Consider the following 25,460-nt stretch of genomic DNA (forward strand, 5'->3'; position numbering starts at 1 on the left):
ACACATTAACTTATCGATATATCTCACCTGAGGACCTTTCTGGTGTATTGCAAATTTCCACAACCGTAACAATATATGTATATATATATATATATATATATATATATATATATATATATATATATATATATATATATATATATATTGTTACGGATGTGGAAATTCGCAATACACCATAAAGAGTCCTTAGATCAGTTATGACGATAAGTAATTGTGTAGTTAGATTTCCCCACCGTTGTTTAGAGGGAATTTCCGTGTTCACCGGGCTGCGATCCTTTGAGATAGCCGTTTTTCTTTTCTCTGTCATTATTTTGGACCAATAATCACCCAACAACTCAAAGACCACCACCTTCGCCTCTTTACCTCCACAACTCCATCCCGCAAACATCGCTTCACCGCCATTCTCAAACGACGCCCACCAACAACTCAAACACCACCACCTTCGCCTCTTTACCTCCACAACTCCATCCTGCAAACATCGCTTTACCGCCATTCTCAAACGACGCCCGCCAACAGCCAAACTCCCACCACCCCCGCCTTTCTACCACATGTCGTGCCATGGGCTGTGAATGCGTTCCTTTCACCTCAAAAAGCGGATCAGGAATGCTTCACGCCCCCTTTTCATCCATCCAATGACTGAGCATCGGGTGGCATAGCCCCGCCTCTGAACCCGCTGTGATCCAGAAATTTACATAGACGCCCCTCCCCTTGGCTATATAAGCGTGAGCACAACGCAGCTCGCGGTGCAGTACATCGGCAGAGAAGTCAAGAACCAAGTGGGAGCAGTGGAGTGGCAGCAGAAGTGTCGGCGGGGTAGTCGAATCGGGGGACGGAGCTCGAAGCCGACGGGAAAGGCAGACGGGGAGCGCCGGAGAGCGCTCGCCGACCTCGCCAGGGGCACGAAGCCAGGCGCAGCTATACCGACATTGCGGCTTTCCCGCCATTGCGCCATGAGGGCGCGGGTAGGACCCTTCGGTCTCGTGGACCTGGCCGCTCATCCAGGTTCCACGTGCATTAGGCCCACGGGCACAGTCTGACTCCCTTGCCTTTGAGGGGGTCTTTTCTTGCGTTTTCTTTGAATGCGTGTTGTGGCGCCGTGTCTTGTAAAGTAGAAGCTGTTTAAGTGCATGTAAATAAACATTGCTTTATTCGGTTGTAATTCTTTCTTGTAAATTGCATTCTTACTGTATGGCTGTGAATACGTGCTTGCTTTGTCTGAGTGCGTAATAAATGTACTTGTCGAACTGTTCCCCATTTCGTTGCGTCCTTTCCTTTGTTTGAAAGTTCCATCTTGCATCACGGAAGGAATTGGTCGAGGGTTGTAAGCACCCGGTAAATAATCACGTCCGTCGGGGCCGGCGATAACACCGCTCGGTTATCACCGAAGCACGGAACGGACCGCTTAAGCGGTCCGTGTCCTAGGCCGGCCAGCTCCAGATCGCCCAGTTAACTACCCGCGCAGGTACTTAGGTAGGTCGAGTTTGGAGAACAACCCTATCCTGCGCGGGTGGCCGATTGGCACGATTGTGGTGGGGTCGAAAGACCCACCCATGACTAGCTCCTGGCGATAGTTCCAGGGAGAGTCACGACTGAATTGTCCGTTCCGGTGGGCGACGCGGTCGCAATTTGAGTTACCTGGCCGATCGCACGCCGGGCGGACCGAAATTCGTAACAATATATATATATATATATATATATATATATATATATATATATATATATATATATATATATATATATATATATATATATATATATATATTGACAGGATAGCCTTGCCCAGAGGATGTCCAAGAGAGAAATGTACACTCGCACCTAAGACGTCTCTGGTGGGTTTGAATCGCAACCCAGCTACAAACTGTCATCCCTGTGTTTCACAGGTAGGGTAATTCATGAATGTGTGCCATACTTTGGACAGACATTAAACTGGGTGTCGTGTCTGCTGGCATTACCATACTTGGTGGACATTAAAGATCCCATGGTGCCCTTCACGAAAAATAGGTGAGGCATCGCCAGCACCCTGGCCAAATTCCAAATTCCTGCCCCAACTACTGCTGGAAGGGGGATACCAAACCACCCAGCATGACCCTGGCTTCAATGAACACACACGCAGTATGGTACATCGGGAGATATATATATATATATATATATATATATATATATATATATATATATATATATATATATATATATATATATATATATATATATATATATATATATATATATATATAAGTGCAGGCTCGCGAAAGTGTTGTGTTGGCTGCATTATCGTCTTTTTGGGACAACAAAGCTTGGAAAACACCAGATCCTCAATGTTTTGTTCTTTTTATGTCTGCATTCTACTCATTTAATTGCAATTAATGTAAAAATCCAAATGCTTTCAAGTTAGCAACGAAATAGATGCTGTATTTCATTTTTCGAAAGCTTTTGCTGTTATTTTATAATAGCAACGACAAATCACATGCTATTATATACCAATGTGAACCGATGTGGTTCTGCCTGTGGGGATGTTTGGAAGAATGTGATCAAACTTGTCCACTAGGGGGCAGCTGCTTCCTTTGTAGAGGACTTTTGTTGCACTTTTCCCAAACAAAGGTTTAAATTGTCAGTTTATTTTGTTTAATTTTAAATAATTGAACATAATGTGATAGATATGACTGAGTACCTTTTATCAGGACTTATATAAATTTTGACTGCTTTCTATTTTATTTTTCTTTCTGGAGAGCAGGATCTCTGATCTCCCTGGCCCTGAGCTCGAGTCCAAGCAAAGATAATTTTGGCTGACTTGTTTGAGGAGGCAGCATTCCAACTTGGACCAATCTGTCCTTAAAAGGGAGCATTCTGCTCCACAATGAATGTAGACATAAAATTTCTCATTGTATATGTCAGAGAACTGTGTCTTTACTGGCTGGTGTTATCACCATTTCCAACCTTGCCACGACAGTTAATGTCTGATGATGTAGGACCCCAGTCCAGCACTTTTCCCAATTCTCTTTTCTCAATGACTCAGATTCAGACTCGTACTCAAAACCTTAAAAGTCATATCCATTGTGATAAAAATACTAAAATTTATCTTGGAACTACAAATGGTTCCTATCATGTAGTTATTTCATAACATAAACCAATTGCTTAATCCCGCTTTTCGCTTCGCGTGCGTGGGGCAAACATAGCTCACATTTTTACCCCCACACACAAAGCAAAAAGCGCGGTTAAGCAATTGGTTCATGTCTGTCCGTCTGTCTGTCTTATCAGTTTATGATCATCAGTTTACGATTTATAAACATCTTATTTGAATAGAATGTTATATTTTGAATATGAATCAGAACATGAATATGAAGACAAGTTTTTCGTTTTCATGTACCTTGGCTTTGAATGCATCTGCACATGCACAGAGAGGAGTGAGATAAAAAAAAATTTTTACTCTGCCCGCCTGACAGTCAAACTAAATGTATAATTATTTAAAACAGAAAACTTACTGTTTTTAAGGATGTCATAAAAGACATAAATAACAGGCAAAAAAAAGTGTGACGTGTTAGATAGGGTGGTGTAAAAGATGCTGGGTAAAATGGCGGTAAAACCCATAATTTTATTTATTTATCCACCTTTAAACCTCTTAAACCCTTTACTTAAATTGAATTACACTTGCTCTCTGGTTATCATCATGGTTACGTTTTTGAAAATTACGATGTGAAGTGAAACAATGTAAATTGAACCAATTTATCTCGTAAGAAATAAAAGAAATGTTTGGCTCCTTTGCCCCCATTAAAAAGCATCACCTTCAAGTAAATTCACCAACTTTTCATTGTTTATATGTTCTCTATTGTACATTATCCTACAGTACTGTACTGTAAATGAATCTAAAATAAACTACCAAAAAAATCATCATTTCGTAAAATAAAATAATCTATTTAATAATAATTGATGATGGAGAGTGGCGAACCACTGAGATCCAGAGGGTTCTCCCCCTTTCCCAGCTGCCTGCATTTTCACTGCAAGTAAAGACTGTGTGTTTTAAATTAACAATTATACCATTTATTTCAGAAAATATCACACTTTGCAATTTTTTTAATTTATGCAATTCAATGTCTTATAACATCGATAAGTGTATTTTTAGTACAAGGTGATGCCCAGACTTCTGGGATAAAAGTATCGACTTCTACGGTACTTTGGAAAAGGGAAAGCAAGTGGGTTAGGAGACTGGAGTCAAGCTAAATTCCTGGCAGACCAGAGAGAAATTTTGTATTCATCGAGTTGAAGTTTGTTGTAGTGTTTTCATCTACAACTGTTTGATGCCATGATACTGTGTATCAGAAACACCGCATGTCATGGCTATAACCAAACGCAGAGTGGCCTTTTTATTATGACCTATACTTAAAAATCTGATTTGATCATCAACCTGCTTTGCATATAATTTGTCTGCTCACCTCTGAAACATGAAACTAATAGCACTTTTAGTAGAGGAATGAAAAATCCACGACTGCAGACAGATTCATGGAAAGAAGCAAATCAATGCAATCAAGAGATACAGAAAGATCTGCAACTATCTGACCTACATCCAACTTAAAACATTGTGTTTAGAACTCTTGGCTATGTTTGATTAACGTTTTTTAAGGACTCGGATTCAGACCTGAGGGGTCATCTGCCTTTACTCGCCCGACTGCCCACTGTCCTCCTCCCTATTCCTCACACAAGGGAGATGTGCCACAAGCATGACAATGCAAATGGTCTTTTTCCTTTGTCCAAAAAGACTTCATTGAACAAATACAGCAATAAAAAGTCCATTAATGCAAATATAACACAAGCCTTTTGCATATCAAGTATAGCTTTCTAGAATATTTATGAGGGTCAATCAGTGATGGGTTAGTATCTTAACATTAATTTGAAAAACAAGTCATGAGCGTTTAGTAAGTGAAAGGTTGTAAATATATCCTGTAAATTAACTAGGTATTAAATTTCAGTTGACAATGACATATTTAAATCGTCAGTTTTATTAATTACCTTTGACTTATAAACTGATCAGGTCAGACACACATCAGCCTGGACTTGCCTTGTATAGTGTGTGAAGAAACCACATACTTGAAGGAAACATAACTTGTTTCGGAGAGAGTGACATTTGCCACATGGCCAGCTCTGGGGACAAATTACCGACATCCGCAAGTATATCTGAAAACCAGCTTAACGCTCCACATAATCGACATTACATTCCAGGATCCACCGGCTGTACCCAATGGTGGAACTGCATGTCTCTGAGCCCTGGATCCTGATTACTCGACTCGGCACTCATGGCCTGAAATTTTGGGGTGAAATATTTCACTTTCAATGCCCTATGTGCAACATTTCAGTGGATAAATGATCACAATATAAGCAAGAAATACATTTAGGCATAGATGTATTTTTGACATGTTGAAGAATGGTGCTTTGTGCGAGCAGAAATACATTGTCAAACCGTTACCGGATTCTTTGTCGCCTGTGTCGGTCATGTTTGGCTTAAGGGATCAGACAGATAAATCCTACACATGTTGACTTCTCATACCCTGCCTTCGAATTATGGAATTGTTTTTGGCCTATACCTGGATTAGGCAGGTCTGTGGGCGGCCTTGGCAGACATGCTGGTGGATCAGCCTACTCTAGCAAGCTTCAACACGTAGGCAATCTATTTGTCTTGCACTGCGTGCTCTCATCTTTTGAATCATTTTGCCGAAGTGATAGATGCTTTCATGAAAATATTCTTGGAGCAATTTTCCTGCTGCTCGGGAATTTTATTTCACATTCTCACAGTTTCATTAATAGTTAAGAATACTAGATGAAGAAAAGTGGTTTACACCTATGCCTCAATTCTGCCCAGGACATTGAACTACTTGATATGGTTGTGGTCATTGTAAGAAGAAATGAATAATAAATGGGTAATTGAATGACACGCACAGTCACATAATGTTGAATCGACTGCATTGTTTAGTATCCTCTTTGATAATGTAATGCCTGCCATACCAGTGACGTTCAAAGGTAAAGCACATTGAGGTGGTCATTTTACTTTCCTAGGTTTCTTATTTGTAAAGGACCATTAGGAGAAATTAAGTGTAGGTTTTCATCACCTACTTTTTTCTGTCTCTTGAACAATAACTTGCTTTTTATAGTGGTGGTAAAGGCCCATAATTTTGACAGAGCATTGGAACATTCCCAACAAGGTGTAAACTTTTTCCATTGCCAAGAGCCGATCCTGTGGACAGGTCACCACTCTGTTGCAGGGTGCGGAATTTTCTGCTGAGCACACTGGAATCAAACTCATACTAGTAAGGGCAATGAAACAAGCCTTTATCCAATCCACCACCAAGCTGTTCATTGTTTGTAGCATCAGATGTAACTAAACATCAAAATAATTAAACAATAATGTGTTCACATTTTTTTGTAGTATTTCACCACTTTGGAGAAGTTATGACAATACAAATGAATATAAAATGAGTGAGGAGGAGAAAGAAAGAGTTTAATTTAATAAAGTTTTTATCCAACCAGAGCTGGAGTGCAGGGCAGTTACACTGCAATAGAACAGCGCTACCAGCATTCTGTCGAGGAGAGCATGCTAGTGCAGCACATAGCGCCGATGGCTCGATGGAACGTGTTTGACCTGTACAAGGTTCACTCCCACACATCCCTGTATTTGCCAAGATAAAAGCTTCTGTTTATAGATGGGATGCTTGATGAACTTAAATTAATGTACCTATCCAGCCTTTACGGAATGTCATTTAGAATGATAGCTTAGATAGAGAGCTAACTGCCAGCCAAAACTTCAACAATTGTTAGTCTACTAAGATGAAATACCTCAGTGAGCATAAGTGTCATAATGATGAATGAGGATGATCCTATTCCTTATAACTGAAAAATCGTGTCATTGAAAGGAAGTAACCATTACTAATTCACCAAGGAGTGATTCACTCCCAATAATGAAGATAAATATAACAGACGCCTAATGCCAACTTTGCGTAGCCCAAGAATCGGAGGTTTTCTTGAACCTGAATTCACTCATGCATGTGAGTTATCTTGAACTACATTTGTGTTTGCTCATTCTGCTGTATTGTAATATATTTTTTTATTTTATCCTAACATATTGTTATGTTTGTAGGGGTAGATGGAGGAATCCCATAGTTAAGATAGGATTGTATAGTATAGCAAGACCGTTGATTGGTAGGAGACATCACAATGTAATTTAAGTGTGGGAAAACTGTGAGCTTAATAGTGTTTACATGTCACCACATGGGGGGTGGTATTGTGTTAACTTGGTAGGGTCTAAGGCTAGTTTCTTCAGTATGTGATTGCCCTCTGTGACCTTTTCCTACGTTTTTACATGTACAAGACCAGGCATTAAAAAAACACGTTTTTACAACAATAATAACAACATCAACAACCGACCCAACTGCCAACAGAACCCGAACAATCCCGAGCAGACAAAACCCCGCCTCCCAGGAATCCTAACCAGCAGGCCACGCCCCCAAGGTTCACGATTGGTTGTGGTGACATTAGGCAGAAGATTCCAGTGAAAAATGGCGGTTGGAACAAAGGAGTCTCTTGTTGTATGATCGAGGATGAAGGTGGCACCATATGGTGTGTGTGGACCTGGTACTGAGAGAGAGTGGTGTTGACAATTTCGGTCGTGAGGAGGAGGTGTGGCAGCGGTTTTTCATCTCAGACCGAGTGGAGAGCAAAAGAGGACTGCCCGCATGAATTACCTCATGTATGTGTCGTTGTGGAGAGCGACTCCGCACCATCTTGTGCACTTCCCATGTGTTGACTTCGAGGTTTGATGACCACCAGGCTCCTAAAGGCCATTTCCAGACACAAAGCTGAGTGCCGGCGTAAAGGGGGGATTTTGTTTTATTTTGTCTTTCCCATTGTATGTTTTTCTGACTGAGTGGAGATGTCTCAAATTAGGATTTAGTTTTACCTCACCTTTCATTTTCACCTCTTTGATTTATTTTCATTAAACCATTATAGTTGAATTTCCTTGTGTTTGTTTATTCGTTGTAGATTCGAGAATAAACCCGTGTGCTTCCATTCTGGTACGTGCTCTCACTCTTTACCATCCCACGCGCGTCATAACCACCAATAATTTTGGCCGTCTGCCTCGGAGTTAGGATCAACGGCTATTCGTCCAAGGCTGGCATTCATCGGTTGCAGACGCGACAATATTTCTTAATTTTCTCTATCTAGTCTCTGATTTATGCCTTTGCTTCTTCCTATGCATGCCCAAAAGCCTTTTTGGTGGATTTAACACTTTTGCATTCATACTGTCCTTCACCTTTAGGGGTCTTCTTTTCACAGGTTTTGTGCAAACTTTTTTTTTTTGGTCATGCTGATGTGACGTCATTGAGTTAGAAACAGCACTGTCCAATTCTGGTATTTATGTACACTTGAGGGCTGACAGAATGGCCGAGGCCCTGGAGGTGCGCACACTCACCTCTTAGTTGTCTAGTCTGGGTTTGAATCCTAAACAGAGGCAGATTAAGATTTGTTGGGAGGGCCCTGGGCACAAAAAATACTTATGCTCAAAAAAGGACTCCGTGTTATTTACAACCAAAAAAGAGGACTCTGTTATTTTCACACTCGCTTAGCCGATGTTGCTTTAGACTTAACTGCAAAAATATTGAGGAATTGTCTCCCCCCCCCCCGGAAAATGTTTTATTGTCCTTTCCCCCCCCTTGGGGTGAAAAAATGCAATGTTTAGGTGTTCCATTACCAATCAGCTTGCTAAGCCAGCCATTCCTTATCAACTGTTTCAATGGTGTGCTTGCTTGAGTGCTTAAGCCACTTGGTGGATGCTTTACAAGCTGATTCGTAATGGAACACACCATTACGAATCAGCAGTACTTGCCGGAGTGTGTTCAGTTGCAAAGTTTATATTTTCTGTTTTTTTTTAATATACATCGACAAGGCTCGTGGAAGAGCTAAACGTTTGTTATTGAGCACTCGCCAAGTGCCTTAAGCACTCAAGCAAGCAGTCCAACAAAACTGTTGATAAGGAATGGTTGGCTTAGCAAGCGAGAGCAAGCTGCTTGGTAATGGAACACACCCCTGATGTGCTTGACCAAAGACCCTTTTGCTGGTTTTGCTGTTTGTGTAATGAAAAAAGTTAATTCCATGTGATTTTTCAACCTTTTTCGCCTCTTGTTGAGCCATTTTCCACTTTTCATCACCACTGGTGTAGTTTCGTTTCATGCTTTGGACAGATGCTCTGACATAATTCTGATTTTAAAACCACAACGTTCTGCTGTGTGCATGGGTTAGTCCATTTACTTATGAGGGCTTGTTTTGTGATCGTACAATAAATTGTAGTGTGGCAATATCCATTGGTATTGACATTAGGAATTATACAAATTTTATTGTGATGATATTAATGTTGCATTTATATACATTAAATGTAGTTATTATTCCACTTAACCTGCTTTCTCTACTAACCTCACCCCCAAATTTATAACAGTCTTGTCTCGTTAAACATCAAGGGAAAACGTTTTTTAATTGATTAATGACGTGACAGTGCTTTCTTTCTTTGAGATGGAACATTCCCTTTGCACTGTTTATGACCACTCACCAGTTGATATGTTTTGTCAGCAAAGTGAGACTTCACCCTTGGGGGGGGGGGGAGTGGAGCATCTTGAAAGATTGTGAACCACGATCCGTCGTTTGTGGTCCCATGTTATCTGGGGGCTCCATGCAATTGCATGGGCTGCATGGCCCTCACGTCACCTCTGCCCAGGGCCCACGTTGAGCTGGCAGCCCCAGGCGTTTGTCTGCCACTGATCCCGACAAAACTGTAAACTTGCATCCCGGTGTTTCACAGGCAGGGTGATTCATCAGTGTGTGTCCTGTCCCTCGGATGGATATTAAACAGTCGTCCTGTCTGCCAGAATTCGTTGGTGGACGTTAAAGATCCCAGGGTGTCCTTCACAAAGAGTAGGCGAGCTATCGCCAGCACCATGGACAAATTCCAAATTCCTGCCCTAACCAGCAGAGGGCATTGCATCAGCGGCATAGTTGCACCCTTAGCCAATTATGCTACCAAGCAGCATTGTGCTGCATACAAACAAGAAAGTATACACTTGTGGAAATCGATGTGACCATTGCACAATACCCCTTTCAGGAAGTGGTCTTGTGACAATCCCTTCCTTCCATGAAATATGCAATTTTATTTAAAAGTGTTTTCCATACCTGTGTCTTTTCACAGCCTGCTAACAAAAGTTTGTGTCATTCATCCTCTGTTGGGACTCTTTTGCTGGAGGTCCTTGAACAGTTAATGGCATGGCTGATCTTTTTGATGACAACATTGCTGAGCAAAAATGCCCCAGAAACTAAGATACAGCTAATAGACTCAATGTATTTATATAACGCAGTATTCCTTGTGTGAAAGTGATAGGAGGATGAGGAGATTTGGACCATACTCTGTGCAGAGCGTTGGTACTGCTTAAGCAGTCTCCTTGGCTATTGGGCGGGTCACCACTCTGACACAGTATACCAGCATGCTGGCACTCATTTTGCCAACCTCAGAAGGATGACAGGCCAAGTAAACCCCACCTGGTATTAATTCAACAGCTGAGCGGGATTTGAACTCGGGACCCAATTATCCAAAGCCCTCAAACCAAACCATTAAGCCAACACCAGGCATATAAAGCAAGGTGATAGTTTTTTTTTTTTAATGTAAACTGCATGAATTCATTTTATTTTTAAATCTTTCAGGTTGGGTCTAAGTTCTCTCGTAATACTGACAGACTTTGCAGTGGCCCACAGTACATCAATTCCAAGGGACATATATGAAATCCTCAGAAGTAAACTGGCTACCCAGTATGATACAACTTCTGTGAAAAAGTGGCTGAAAGTTAAGGTTCCCAATTTGAATCTCATCAACTCTCATTGAACAAAGGTAAGTATTAGCCTTGAAGGTTAGTGCTGGTGAAGGCGTGGCGATCTGCATCGGTAGACAGGTAGAACAATGTATGAAATCAACAGGATGTTAATTGAGTATGCAAACCACAATGGGAAACAAGGATTAGCTGATGGTTTGTGCATCAATCCTTCATCAATGCAAAAGAGGGACAGGTTTTGCTCCAACGAAGTGTTAATGCATGAAACATCAGCTTCTCCTTGCTTCCCATGGTGCTTATGCTTCAGTCACATTTGGCTCGGCGGCCGTAGGGTCTAAAAAATCTACGGCCACTAGCAATTATAGGGTGGCCGCAGTATTTCCACGGTCACACAATGTAGCAGTCACATATGTTTTTATTTTTTGGGTAGCCGCACGGGGTATTTAGAAATTGTGGAGACCGAAAACGTGGGGGTGCCACGGTCTTTGATTTGATGTCGCACGGTGACCTTAGGGCGTCCCTGCGTCGGCCATTGAATTTTCAAGGCAGACGCAAGGTGTCCTCAAGGTGCCCGCAAGGTGACCGCAGGGGGGCCTTAAGGCGAGTGTGGAAATAGTGCGGCCGCCGTAATTTTTTGAGGGTTGGCAAAATTCATTTTTCATTGATAAGAGCCTACGGCAGCCGCACGAATAACGCAAGCCCACCGTACGCCCTACGTACGGTCGACGTGGAACATCTACGTCATGGCTACAGCTTGTCGAATTGCTACGGCCAACCTAGAAATGAATAAAGTTATAACTCCGCGCTTTAATTCCACGGAGACCCCTACGGCCTGTAAAAGATAGCCATAGGGTGTATAGCCACCCTGAGGCCACCTCAGAAACTCTGCAGCCGCCGCACGTTTCTGTCAATTCAAAGGGGGGGGGGGTACGGCTGCTGTATCCTAGCTGTAGAGCAAATGTGACTCATGCTTTAGCATCCCTTCATCAATGTCCTGTTGATTTCATATATCATGTATACACCTTTTTCTGTTTTTTTTCAAACGCAATACATTTTGACATGTTTATGCCCATTTGTGGCAGTTTTGCTTTATAATTCAAAAATGAGTTAGATGAAAGTCTGAGTTGATTGAGGATAAAATTATTGCTGTGGCTCATTAATTTGTTGAGCCCAAAACACCAAGTAAACATTAACCTGGCAATACTACTATTACTTATACTACTACTACTACTACTTTCCACCGACTACTTATACTACTACTACTACTACTACTACTACTACTACTACTACTACTACTACTACTACTACTACTACTACTACAACTACGACTAGGGGTCGGGGGTTGATTCATTGCACTTATTTTCCTTGTGACAAGGGGAACATGAGGTGAGGGCAAGAATTTATAATTTTGACCATGGTGCCAGCGATTGCTTGTCTACCCTTCGCAAAGGACACCGTGAGATGTCGGACACCGAAGGACACCAACTAAGGCCAAAAAAAAAAATGTTGCATTGGCGTAACGGGTCACTGAAAAATAGGGTAGGTCGGTCGGGATCTTTTTTTTGTTTGTTTTTTTTTTTTCCTAATAAATCCCTCCCAAAATCTCCCCCGGCTCGAGTACCACCCTTTTTGTCGGCGGGTTCTGTCCGAAACACTTCCGGGTTTTTGCGATCGCGATCGCAATCAACAAGATACTTGAAATCGATAGCAAAAAAAACAAAAAAAAAACGTATGGTCGGCGGAATTTTTAGGGTCGGGCGGGTTACGCCAATGCAACATTTTTTTTTTTTGGCCTAATGTTGGCAGACGGGACGTCCAGTTTAGCATCCATCCGAGAGACGGCACACACATTGATGAATCACCCTGCCTGTGAAACACCGGGATGAGAGTTTTTATCTGGGTCGGGATTCAAATCCAGGCTAGACAGCTTAGAGGGGAGTGTGCATACCTCTGGGCCATCCTGCTAACTCTACCTGGCAGTACACTGTGCTAAATCTTGCAGTATCCTCCATCATCACAGCAGATGCAGTTTCATGCCGGAATAAAATGAACACCCGTGATTCTAAACATGTTTAATTTTTTACAACCTGGGATACAAAAACAATGAAAATGACTACAGCGAATCAATGATTTTCTGTATGACTGCCTGATCCAGATTTTTTTCAAATGTGCAGTAAATTTTGTTGCCGCTCTTGCGTATTACTTGGCAGAGGTCGACTTTTCTGCAGGTCACGAACTATGTTCTCAGATGTGTTTGATGGTTTTCAATTCAGGACTGGTGCCCAGGGAAGAAGCTGCAACCCATTCCATCACTTCAAGGCAGACGTAGTTCTTGATGTAGAACATGTGGCACCAGCATGTTGAAGTAAATGTGTTCCATACTGCAAATGCCTGCCTGTTATATATTTAACCCTCTTACCTCTATACCAGGAAGGTATTTTCCAGTATAGAACACATTTATTGCATAAAAAGTGCCTCGTGCCATACGTTCAGAAGCATCTCTGCTTGGAAGAGGCATAGTTAAAGAAAAGACATAGTAGCAGCCTCAAGGATTAGGATTACAAGCTTTTGGAGTTGGTCTCAGAAGAATTACCACGTCACTATGAACGTGTCAAATAAATCTCCAGCTGGGTCATGCCTCCTTCAGGGAAAAGGTATTCTGTCTCTGTCAGTCTCTATGTTGTGCCAGTTCACACTTAGTTGTTGATTTTTCATGCCCATTAGGCATCTTGGAGTGGCACTAAAATGCTAACCATGCAATGGCTGCACCACCGATATCCATTCGCCTTAACATATGATAAAGGAAAAATGATCGATCTTTATTGTCTTGATACAGGTGAACATTTATAGCTTGAGAAATATTAGAACTCTCTCGATCTGTCCTTTTGGTGTTTTATTGTTGAATCGTTGTTTACAGACCCACGTAACTCAACAATATTTCATATTTCCAGCTATGTATGGTTGAAAACTGTTTGCAGCAGGTATTAAAGCAATATCGTTTGTGTAAAACAGCAAGTATAAAACAAGATAATGGAGTATTATCATATTGCGTTAATATAAATCTGCAGCATTGCATTCAAGAGCCAAAGATTATATTTGCCTTTTCATTTCCATCACAGCTGAATCGCCTGCTAATGGTAAACATGTGAGTTGTTCCAAAAGGGATTGGCAACACTGGCCCTTTTGTTATTTTTTATGAAATGTTATCCTTAATACTGCTGTTCTTGGGAATTATTTGCCGGAATTATAAGGATAATTCATAAATAAGCTGTAGTAAAGTATTTTGAAAACCAGTGTGCCGTCTGAAGTACAGGAGATATGAGGATAATCTTAAAAAGAAGGATTAGAGAAAGTGATTGTGAGGAGGCTGTTGTGTATTCTAACTTGAAGCTCTCATAGTCACTGAATGACATGATGTGTTCTGTCGCTCGAGTTGTCCGAAGTCATTAAATGTAAAAGTTATTCTTTCACAGGGACTCTTGTTTTCAGCGTAGATGTTTTTGATTGTAAATAATCCTGGTTTTTGTTCTGAAAAATTTGGATCTCGATAGATGGCATTGGCTCAGAGTTTAGTCTTGCAACAGCAGGCCTTGTCCTTCCATGAATTGCTGTTGGGCCTTTGCTGAAATAGAGTTCTATGAGGATGCCATTGCAGCTCCTCAATAGATGGTGATATTTGCTCCCAATGTCATCTCCTGAGATTATCATCTCCACACTTGCGGAATGGAAATGGACTTCACCATTTTGAACGAGACAGGTTAAACCAGCTTGTATTTTTATGGGTTATTGGAGTAAGATACTCCTATGTTTACAGCATGATTGCAAATGCCTTTACTTTCCTGACATGTGTGTGTCTGTGTGTCTGTGTCGTTGGTTGTTCTCTCCATTTGCGTGTTTCAAAAGGTGGAATGGAGCTCTCCCATGTTAGTCCAGTCAAATTAGGAAATAACCCGTCACAAATTGTAATAGTAATGATTCCAACACTATTCAACTTTGAAATATGTCTGAAATAACATATCGATAATGTAATTGAATCAACAGAGGGGAACAGTGTCTCATTTGCATAAATTCAAAATGGTCGCCAGAAACCGGTTTAATCGAAGTTTCAGCCATTATTTAAGCTATTATCATGGTGATAACTGACTTGTTTTTGGTGGTATCACAAATAGAAGGCCATTGTATAGCTGGGGCACTGTATACATGGAATTTTGGAAATCTGCAAAAAAATGATTAATTTTATCAATAAAAATGGCTAAATTATAAGTGAAAAATTGTAAAATAGAGTATGATCGATGAATAATGAAACATTCATTTGTCATTAAATTACACTGGTCATAACATGATGATGGATATCCCTACATAGGATATCTGTTACTCTATTCAGATAAATACATTATACAAAATCATAAGTATAGGTAAATCACTTTTAAGCATGATATTGTTAATGGTGTACGTATAAAAATGGATATTGGGTTATGACGAATATGAAACTTTTATGCGACGATCCCATGCATGTGGCCCCGCATGTCAATTGCTCCAGCAATGTTAACAGGGCTAACATGGCTAATGGATTGATATATGTATGTGATCCATCAGTGCTATGTACTAGATAAGGCACGGATTCATTGTATTATTGTGAACCCTCTCTATTTCCAGGGTGAGTCATGATGTATGAAGAGCTGAGTTGTGTTGTATGTCAGAAATCCATATCGTCAGGCCAACCAAGCTCCCAACTCACTGCAAAGGGTTGTGATGGCATCAATAGAGCAAGTACAGCCAGACACAGTAACATTAATGCTCTACCTGGACAACATGTCCACCAGAACTGTCGCTAAGTTTATACAAACCTTCATTACTTAGAGCAATCCAACCGTAAGAGACTAGGTGATCTTCCTTCATCCAATGACAAACCATCTTTGCGATCATCGGTGGGTTTATTTGATTATGCTAGTCACTGCCTCTTTTGTGGCCAGGGTGATCCCCGAGAAGGCAGGAATCCCGATTTGAAACTCATACCCATCAGAACATTAGATTTCCAGGAGAGTGTTCTACAAGTATGTGACAAAAGAAATGATGAATGGGAAAAAAAGGTCCAGGGGAGAGTCAAAGCTGTCCATGATTTACATGCTGCGGATGCCGTATATCTCAAGACGTGCAGCAATAATTTCAGAACCAACAAAGATATTCCTGTAAAATTTCAACAACATGATGATAATACATCTGTGAAACGTATGAAACGGGGAAGACCTCATCATGTCATGCAAGCTGAAGCATTTAAAGATGTAATGCATAACTTTGAACACAATGATGAAGAACAGACCACCATAAAAGATCTTATCGACAATATGGTAGAGTTCCTTTCAGACTCCAACATTCCACCATATGGTCACACTTACATGAAAGACCAAATACAGAAGAAGTTCGGAGATAAAGTCATCATCACAGAGATCAATGGGAAACCAAACGTGGTCACAATGTGGAGCAATGCGACAAGTATTCGTCAGGATTTCCATTCTCAACCAAAGGCAGCAAACCCTCAACAACAAAAGGATAGGACAACATAATTAAGACTGCTGCCAAACTCTTGAAGAATGACATTAAGATGACTCAACAACAGTCTGACATGTATCCCACATGCGCAGAAATGGATTCGGTAGAAATGGCTTGTACATTCTTACCAAAGTCCCTTCAATTATTTCTTGGTGACGTATTCACTGGTGTTGACAGCGACAGGAAGATGGCCTCAATTGGACAATCCATGGTGCAGGCCACTCGGCGCCGTGTCTTACTAGCTCCTCTGCAGCTTGGGCTTGGAGTTCAACTACATCACCACTTTGGCTCAAAGTTCCTCATAGATACTCTTCACAAACATGGATTCACGTGCAGCTATAGTGAGGTCTCCAAATTTGAACGTAGTGCAGCTGTGAAGGAAGGCACAGATATTCCTAACATATCAAGTGACAACTTTATACAATACATTGCAGATAACGTTGATCATAACCTCCGCACCATCGATGGACATAATACTTTCCATGGGATGGGCATCATGGCTACTGTAACACCTGGCACAGCCAGTACAACCTCAGTTCCTCGAGTTACAGTTACCATTGAAGATATTGCTTTAATTGGTCGAGTCAACATCCACCATTTTGTGTCAGCAGTTGAAGGTCTTTGCCCAATGCAGTATGACAAGTTAGTCGAGTATGACACAGAGTATCACACAAGGGTTGACCTACTCTGGGACATATATCGCTCAGTATCAATCCCCAAGGCCTGCATGGTCTGGCTTGATGCAAATGATCAACAAAACAGGCAACCACCCAGGAAAGTCCTCCATGTTATTCTTGCCCATGTTGGACATTGAGCCTGGTGACATAACGTGCATATATTCCACCATGATGTATGTCTGTGAACATGCTGCTCGTAATAATGCCACACCTATCCTGACCTTTGATCAGCCATTGTGGCTCAAGGCTCTAATGATACAAGAAAGTAGCACCAATGACAGTGTCATTAGATCCATTGTGTTGTGACTTGGAGGCTTTCCTATTCAAATGAGCTACCTTGGAGCAATGGGCCACCTAATATCTGGTTCTGGGATGCAAGAGTTGCTGGAAACAGTCTATGCAAGTAATACTGTGTTATATATCCTCAGTGGCAAAGCAGTTGCCAAAGCAGTTCGCGGACATTTTCTGGTTGGTGCAGCCCTCCACATGCTCCTCATATCAAAGATCTTTGGGACTGAGTTGCCAAAAACATCGCAGGACGTTTGTGCACTAAATGATGACTCATTTACAGCTGCTGATGAATTGGATACCAATCCAGCTGAAGGTGATCAAACTCTTCCAGACGTCCTTAAAGATGCCAAGAAACTCTATGATGATCTGATAAGTGGGAAAGTAACCCTTGACGAAATAGAGAAATCACCTACATTGGACCTGATTGCTCAACAACTGGATCTGGCCAAAGGAGATTTGAAGAAATCACATCCCTCCAAGCTTTGGCTACAATACATTGAGATGATATCTATCCTCCAAGTATTCTTAAGAGCCGAACGAACAGGCAATTGGTTGATGCATCTGACTGTGATACGGAGAATGTTACCAATACTCACAGCTTCTGGTCATAACCACTACACAAAGTCTCTCCACCTGTATTTGCAGAGAATGGATCATCTAGAGGAGCAGCATCCAGAAGTTTATCAGCATTTCTTGCAAGGATTCCATGTGGTCAGGAGATCAGAGAGTTTCTGGGCAGGATTGTCTTCTGACCTTATCATTGAGCAGGTGGTGATGCGCAGCCTCAAAACAACTGGTGGTCTGACTCGAGGAGCCGGTATGGGTGAGACCCAACGACTGATATGGCTACTATCAAATAGTGTGACAACAGAGGTAAACTTGGCAATGCAAGAATTTTCTGCTGTCAGCTACGAAACCAGCGAGCAACACAAAGACACATCTACTTCTAGAATGACAAAGGATGTGTCCGACACCCATAAAATGGTTCATTACTTGTCCTCAAGAAACCCATTCACAGATAAACCTGAGTTGTACAGCCTGGTCACTGGAGTCACTGCAGATGAGTCAGTCAATGTTGATCGGGAATCTGAAGTTGGAGAAAAAAATTCTTCAAAACATGATTAGTAAAAAAGTAGAACATTCGTTCAGAAAGAAGGAACAGGTGATTCCTCTTAGCCACAACACTGCTCTAAAAATCAAAGATGATTTGATCGACATTGATCCCCAACTCCTATTCCAGAGACTGATTACTGCAGGCACATGGAATGACAATCTTGTTGAAGTCTTTCAGTATGAACTTTGTAGCTATCCATCTGCACTTTTTGAGAACAGGACGACACCCAGACTTGCAACAAAGTCTGCATTGGCTGATGCACTGTGGAAGTTGATGTCACCTGAAGTACCCCCTCCAACAGGTGACGTGCAATACATATTGGATGGAGGTGCATTGCTACATAGAGTCAGTTGGAATCGGGGTACGACATATGATGATATTTGTCAGGCCTACACAAGGTATGTCACATCCCATTATGGAAGAGCTGTTGTTATATTTGATGGATATCCTGAAGGACCATCAACGAAAGATGTTACTCACCGCAGAAGAGGACAGACACGCATTGGCACAACTACCATCCATGTTTCTGGTTCCATGTTGTTCCAGGGGAGGCGAGATGATTTCCTCACAAATACTATCAACAAACAGAAGTTCATCCACCTATTGGCTGATCACTTGAGTCACTCGGGCTGTTATGTTGAACATGCCAATGCAGATGCTGAATTACTCATTGTTCAGAACGCTATTGCCGCTGCTAACAAAAATCCTATCAAGCCCACAGTCCTGGTTGCTGATGACACAGACATCCTCATTCTGTTATGCTGGCATGTGAATCCATCTACGCCATGTATATATTTCCGACCAGAACCCAGACAACATGCTAAGAGAGCCCCAAGATGCTGGAACATGGCAGTGATGAAAACAGTTCTTGGTCCAGAGGTATGCAATTGCATGCTGTTTGTTCACGCTATCCTGGGGTGTGACACCACGTCTTCTCTGTATGGTATTGGAAAAAAGATAGGTCTGAAGTTGATCAGCACTAACAAGCTTTTCATTGAGCAAGCACTGATGTTCTCTGAACAAAGCAAGACACGTGCAGATAAAGTTGCTGCAAGGAAAGGGCATTGGTGCAAATCTACAAGGGTCTCCCGGATGAAACATTGAATGTCCTCAGATTTCAACGATTGCACCAGAAAGTAGGCAGCATTACCTCGCCTGTACAGCCCGAAGTGCTGCCACCAATATCAGCTGCTGCGGCATACCATAGTCAACGTGTGTACCTTCAAGTTCAGGAGTGGATGGGTAAAGCAGCTGATATGTCACCAGAAGATTGGGGCACAAACAAGGTGATAAATTGTTGCCCATCCTGACCAACAAAGAACCAGCTCCAACATCATTGCTAGAGGTGGTGAGATGTAACTGTAAATCTGGTTGCAGTACCAGACAGTGCACATGTCGCAAAAATGGACTGGAATGCTCCACGAGTTATGGACACTGTCGAGGCGTGTGTACAAATATGTCACAGATCGAAGATGATGATGTTGATGAATGAATGAGCAACATATAAGACTATTGATTCAAGTAGAACCATGTCTTTGCTGTATTATTTCAGTATTATATTATATAAGTTATATGTGACAATAAGTCATATGCTTACGTTTACATCTCGCCGCATGTTTCATTTTCATGATTGATCTACTTTCTACTCATGAAGTGTTAATTTGCATATCTAACTTCTATATACATGTATACCACATAACGAAGTATATGTGATATAGATTCTCATTTTATGATTATGTATTTGAACATGAGCTTCCTCATTCATATCTTAGGTCAGATGTGTGGATGAATCATTTAAATATATTCTATATGTGATACAGGTATATTCCAAATTAAATTTTTGGCAATAATCCATTGTGAACCAAACATATTATTAAATATGTCAAAGGTCAGTTATAATTTCAATATAAGGCGATAATGATTGAAATTGGTAGCTTATTCAAACTTTCGAGTTAATTCTGTATCAGATGATTGAACTTACCTTGTTTGACATGCACATGCAAAATAATGTTTCTACATTAAACTTTATAATACGATGTCTTTTTTGTCTTTCTCATTCTCTCATAAAACTTCCATACACTCTCAACCTCAATCCATATGTAATGTCATCTCTAGCTGGACATCATGACCTATTGTCCCCATTATGACAAGTAGTCTTTCCTAACAATAGCAACACTGGATTTTATTAATGACCATTAAGTTGATTCTAAACGTTTCCTTGATTGTAAAACAAAATGTGACACCAAAATCAAGCTTCTACAACATTTGGTTGTTGATAAATGTATAGATATTTATATGTAGTTTCTCACTATTACCGATTACAGCATCTTCCCATGTCGCATGTTTTTGTGTTTCTGAATGGCCGTAAATCCCCCACAATATTCTATTTAACATAACATTACTGGTAAAAACAATCAGAGGTATGGACTGGGGTGTTTTACCTTGTGAATGACTCCATAGAAATGTTCAGGACCAATTTATGTCATATTTACATCAAAATAACTATAAAAAGCCCTTTTAATGGTGGCCATCTTGGATTTGTTTCATAGTTACAAATAAAAATATTTCAATTTGGATTCATATACAATACAAATGAATATTTAGTTACCTCATATAACAGTCTTGTCATTATTGCAACACCTACAGACTGATGAGGAAACAATTGTATGAAGTTATATGGTTTCAAGATTTTTGTGGTGGCCATCTTGGATTTATGCAAATTTGACAGTCTTCCCAGACTTTGATTCACCGAAACTTTTGATATGTTATTCAAGTCACTTTTCTGTGTCAAATAATATAGGACTCGTTACTATTTCAATTTGTGGTGGGTTAACGCCTTATTTGGCCTAATTTGACTTGACTATGTCTCAAATTATCCACATTCATGTGTGCATGTGTGTTATATATATATATATATATATATATATATATATATATATATATATATATATATATATATATGTATATAATATATATATACATATATGTATATGTATATGTATATAATTATATACATATATGTATATGTGTATATATATACATATACGTCTATGTGTATATATATATATATATATATATATATATATATATATATATATATATATATATATATATATATATATATATATATATATATATATACATATACGTCTATGTATATATATATACATATACGTCTATATATATATATATATATATATATATATATATATATATATATATATATATATATATATATATATATATATATATATATATATATATATGTGTGTGTGTGTACATGCCCGGACACATGCCAAGACCGAGCTCCTTTTATATATGAGATTGAATGCAAGACTGGGACATTTGGAGACATTAGTATATTTTCACAAAACATACAAGAACATTATGAGACAAAGAACAAATGCACACATAAGATGGAATTTGAACCTGAGATTACAACATCATTCCATCAGCTACAAACTCAGATGTTCATACCAAATAGGGCCAATCATAATATTCCAACACTTAAAGCTTCACTTTCTCAAACTCAAACAAATCTCAATGCAATGGTAAACCTCCTGTCAATATGCTTTGCAGCAGTTGGAAATAACATATCTTTAGTCCATAAAATGACTTTTTAAAACAGTACGGTTGCTTGAAATTTGCTGACACCACTATTCCTTTAAAAAATGGCAGAAAATCCAGAGCAAAATATATTCCTGGTAAATGTTGCTTTTGTATTACATGTTACAGAGGAAAACATGCATTTCAAAGAACCTTAGAAAGTGCTGCATGTGGTTTTAAGGGCTGTATAAACATGTTTAATTGGCTGCAGTTCCAAAAGTTGTAAATGGCAATACAGGACTTGCATTTGGGATAAGGTGATTTCAGAGCCGATTCGCATGCTTAACACACCCAACAGCATTGCACCAGGAGTTCAGCTCAACAACACTGTGTATCCAGCCAATTCATAATTTGGAGCACTACAAAGTGGAAGAATGTTCACCTTGTGGGAAACTGGAGTCAGAGCAATCTAAATTTTACACATGCAAAAGTGGTGGAATGTTTGACCTCCACCTCTCTCCCTCCACACAATTATATCACCTCTGATCTCATTTTACTTTTCACCTTCCTACCTTCACTTTCTTTTCTCAATTTCATTCTTCTCAATGCACCTAATTATGCTAATTCATACTTATTATGGATATGACTATGACAACTCCTTACAAAATTTATTTAATGGCCCCAATTATTCCCACCATCTTGTGGGAACCACTACAATAAAGAAGGAATATTTTTTGGTCCTGCTGACCATGACTGACATTCGACTGCATCTGATTTGGGAAGAAATTTGTAATTTGCTCAGGGTGCCAGTGATAACTCACCTTCTCTTTCCCAAAGATGCTGTGGGATGTTAAATATGCATCAACTAATACTAGCAGATGGGACACTCAACTTAACGCCCATCCGAGGTAATGCAACGCCCTGCCTATGAAGCACCAACCTGACCATTTGTAGTTGGTTTGAGAGACAAACCCAGGCTAGACAGCCTCAAGGGAGATACTCCACCACTGTACCATTGTGTGTGTGTTTGGTATTCTATAATTAAGTCCCTATTTTAAATATAGAAATATGTACACTGTTATTATCGGTTGAGCATGTTTTGTTTTGTTTGAAAGCTTGTTTATTGTTTCCTTCCACTTTAAAAAAAATAAATTGTTTTTGTTAATCATTTCATTCTGATCCATTATGGCTGAGATGTTAAGGGATGCCCAAATAGTGTGAATGGCTGCACAGTATGAGGTATGGCAGTCTGTAATTGCAGTTCAATGCCGATGACTGCAAGAAATGGGAAAACATGCCACTTTTTATCCAAAAATGATGAAAAACTATCAGCAGACACTTATAACAACTCGTACAGTCAAAGATGTAAGAAGATCAGGAAGACATATCACAGCGACATCACCAGAAAACATTGACAAGGTGCAAGACATGTTCACAAGGAGCACAAAGAAGTTGGTCAGACAAGCGCTGACTGACAGTGGAATAAGTTGTCGTGCAATTCAGGCAATTTTAAAGGAGTTATGCAGGAAACCATAAAAAGTATTTTGAGGAAAATATTGTTATCGAAGCAATAAAAGTGTTAAAAAAACTGATGAAAACCTAAGGAGTTTGAGGTAGGAGGAGATCATTTTTTTCTGCGGATACACGAGAGTATCGGCATGGATGGAGAGAAAGGGTGTCTAAAAGGCAAGCGCAAATAAGCGAAATCACGGACTGCGATCATGTGTATGGCGAAGGTTGACTGTGTGTGTGTGTGTGTGTGTGTGTGTGTGTGTGTGTGTGTATATATATATATATATATATATATATATATATATATGCATACACACACACACACACACACACACGTACATGGGACCTGATGTACATATACATGTATTTACTTATTTATTTAGGACAAATCATGGTTTTCAGCACATGGGGCCATAATGAAATTCCTCCATCTTGTTTGGTCTTGAACAATCCTCTGTGCACACATCAGTGTAATTCTCCTTTATAATCGAAGTTGTTCATTTTCAGCAACTCTCTTCCATGCATTTATTGTTGTCCTTCTCTTCCTTTTCCACACTTGTGTTCAAAACATGGATATTTTAGTCAGATGTCCAGGGGTTTCTTTAGAAGCCAGTTACCGGCGACCCACAGCCATCTACTCAGAGAAAAAATGTCAAAGGTCGCCGCCTACTTCAGCGCCGATTTTTCGATATGATTAATTTTTCTTTTTGTCACCATGAAATCTCTACACCCCCTGTTTTGAAATCCGAGAAATGGAATATGGTTTCCTTAATGAATGCTATTTCATCTACACTATTATTATGTAACACACTTACTTCAGATTGTTCACTGTACTCCACCATGTGCAGTATCATCTCCCTATTAAGAACTAAGGTATGGCCCAAATGTTGCTAAAATGACTCTTTAAAAGTGCTTAGATACTCCATCTTCCAGACACCTTGGTGTGCCCTAAACCATGGCCTTAAATTAATGAACCCTGTTTGAAAGCTGCTTGAACTAACTATACAGTATAGTTGAATTTCAGTCAACCAGTCAGTCAGTTCGTATGTTAATGCAACTACATCCAGTATAGGCCTAGCCACCTGTTTTTTGTGGAGTTTTCCACCCCAACAGCATGATAATATGAGAACTATTTCATGTCAGAAATCATGCTAGAATGCATCTCCAGCCATCTAGGATCCTCTGGCTTCCAGGGCCCGCCTAGGGCCCTGGACCCAGGCCATGCAGCTGCGCTCGCTTCACTTGCGGTGATGGTAACCTGCTACTTTTTAATGGTAGCCTCCTACTCCAAAAAATAAGGAAACCCCTGGATGTCCCTCTTGTTTTTCATTATGTCATACCGATCACTCTCTTTGTTCTTTGGCCTGTGCCATAATGTCTCTTTCTTTCTTTCTTTCTTTCTTTCTTTCTTCCTTATTTTTCCATTTCTTATACCATATTTGGCTGGAAAAGCTTTCGCATCCTTCTTAAATATCTATGGTGGAAGACCGTCAATTTTCGTTCAATATACTTGCTCATTTTCTATGTTTTTCACAATTTGAACTGATTTATTATGGTTTGTGGAAGCATTAAATGGAAAATAGCAAGTTATCATTACTTGTTAGGTTGTAACATAATTAATTAAGCTGCAGTGGGATTTTGTTTGACAGTCGTTTAGGTGTTCAACCTATCCTTGTCATTAGCAGTATCATATCTTTGGAATTGCATAACGACTTATGAATCATAAAAGAAACGTAATTTAGAGAAAGGAATGTATATATTTGTGCTCTGGGTTGTGTCGTTTTGTTTTGAATTATCATTGTTCAAAGCATCTCCCATTGGAAAAAAAAAAAATCATCCACCTCGTGCATTGTTGTTTTTTTTTTTTACAGCTCATAGAATAACATGTAGATATAGGCTACGACATGCAGGGCAAGAGCA

General features: G+C 40.0%; 1 protein-coding gene and 1 long non-coding RNA gene across 13 annotated transcripts in view; one reads left to right on the plus strand and one right to left on the minus strand.

The window, feature by feature from the left end:
- Positions 1 to 25,460, plus strand: part of LOC147015460 (leucine-rich repeat-containing protein 49-like) — a 356,628-nt gene that overhangs the window by 126,157 nt on the left and 205,011 nt on the right. The window lies entirely within an intron of this gene.
- On the minus strand, positions 15,776 to 16,652 carry LOC147015462 (uncharacterized). The gene is made up of 3 exons (XR_015050116.1): positions 16,529 to 16,652; positions 16,247 to 16,385; positions 15,776 to 15,898 (listed from the first exon to the last, which is right to left on the minus strand). It is a non-coding gene; the product is annotated as an uncharacterized LOC147015462 (long non-coding RNA).

This window comes from Eptatretus burgeri, chromosome 12, assembly GCF_056783735.1.
Source record: "Eptatretus burgeri isolate ZD-2024b chromosome 12, Ebu_testis_v1, whole genome shotgun sequence".
Taxonomy (NCBI): Eukaryota; Metazoa; Chordata; class Myxini; order Myxiniformes; family Myxinidae; genus Eptatretus; species Eptatretus burgeri.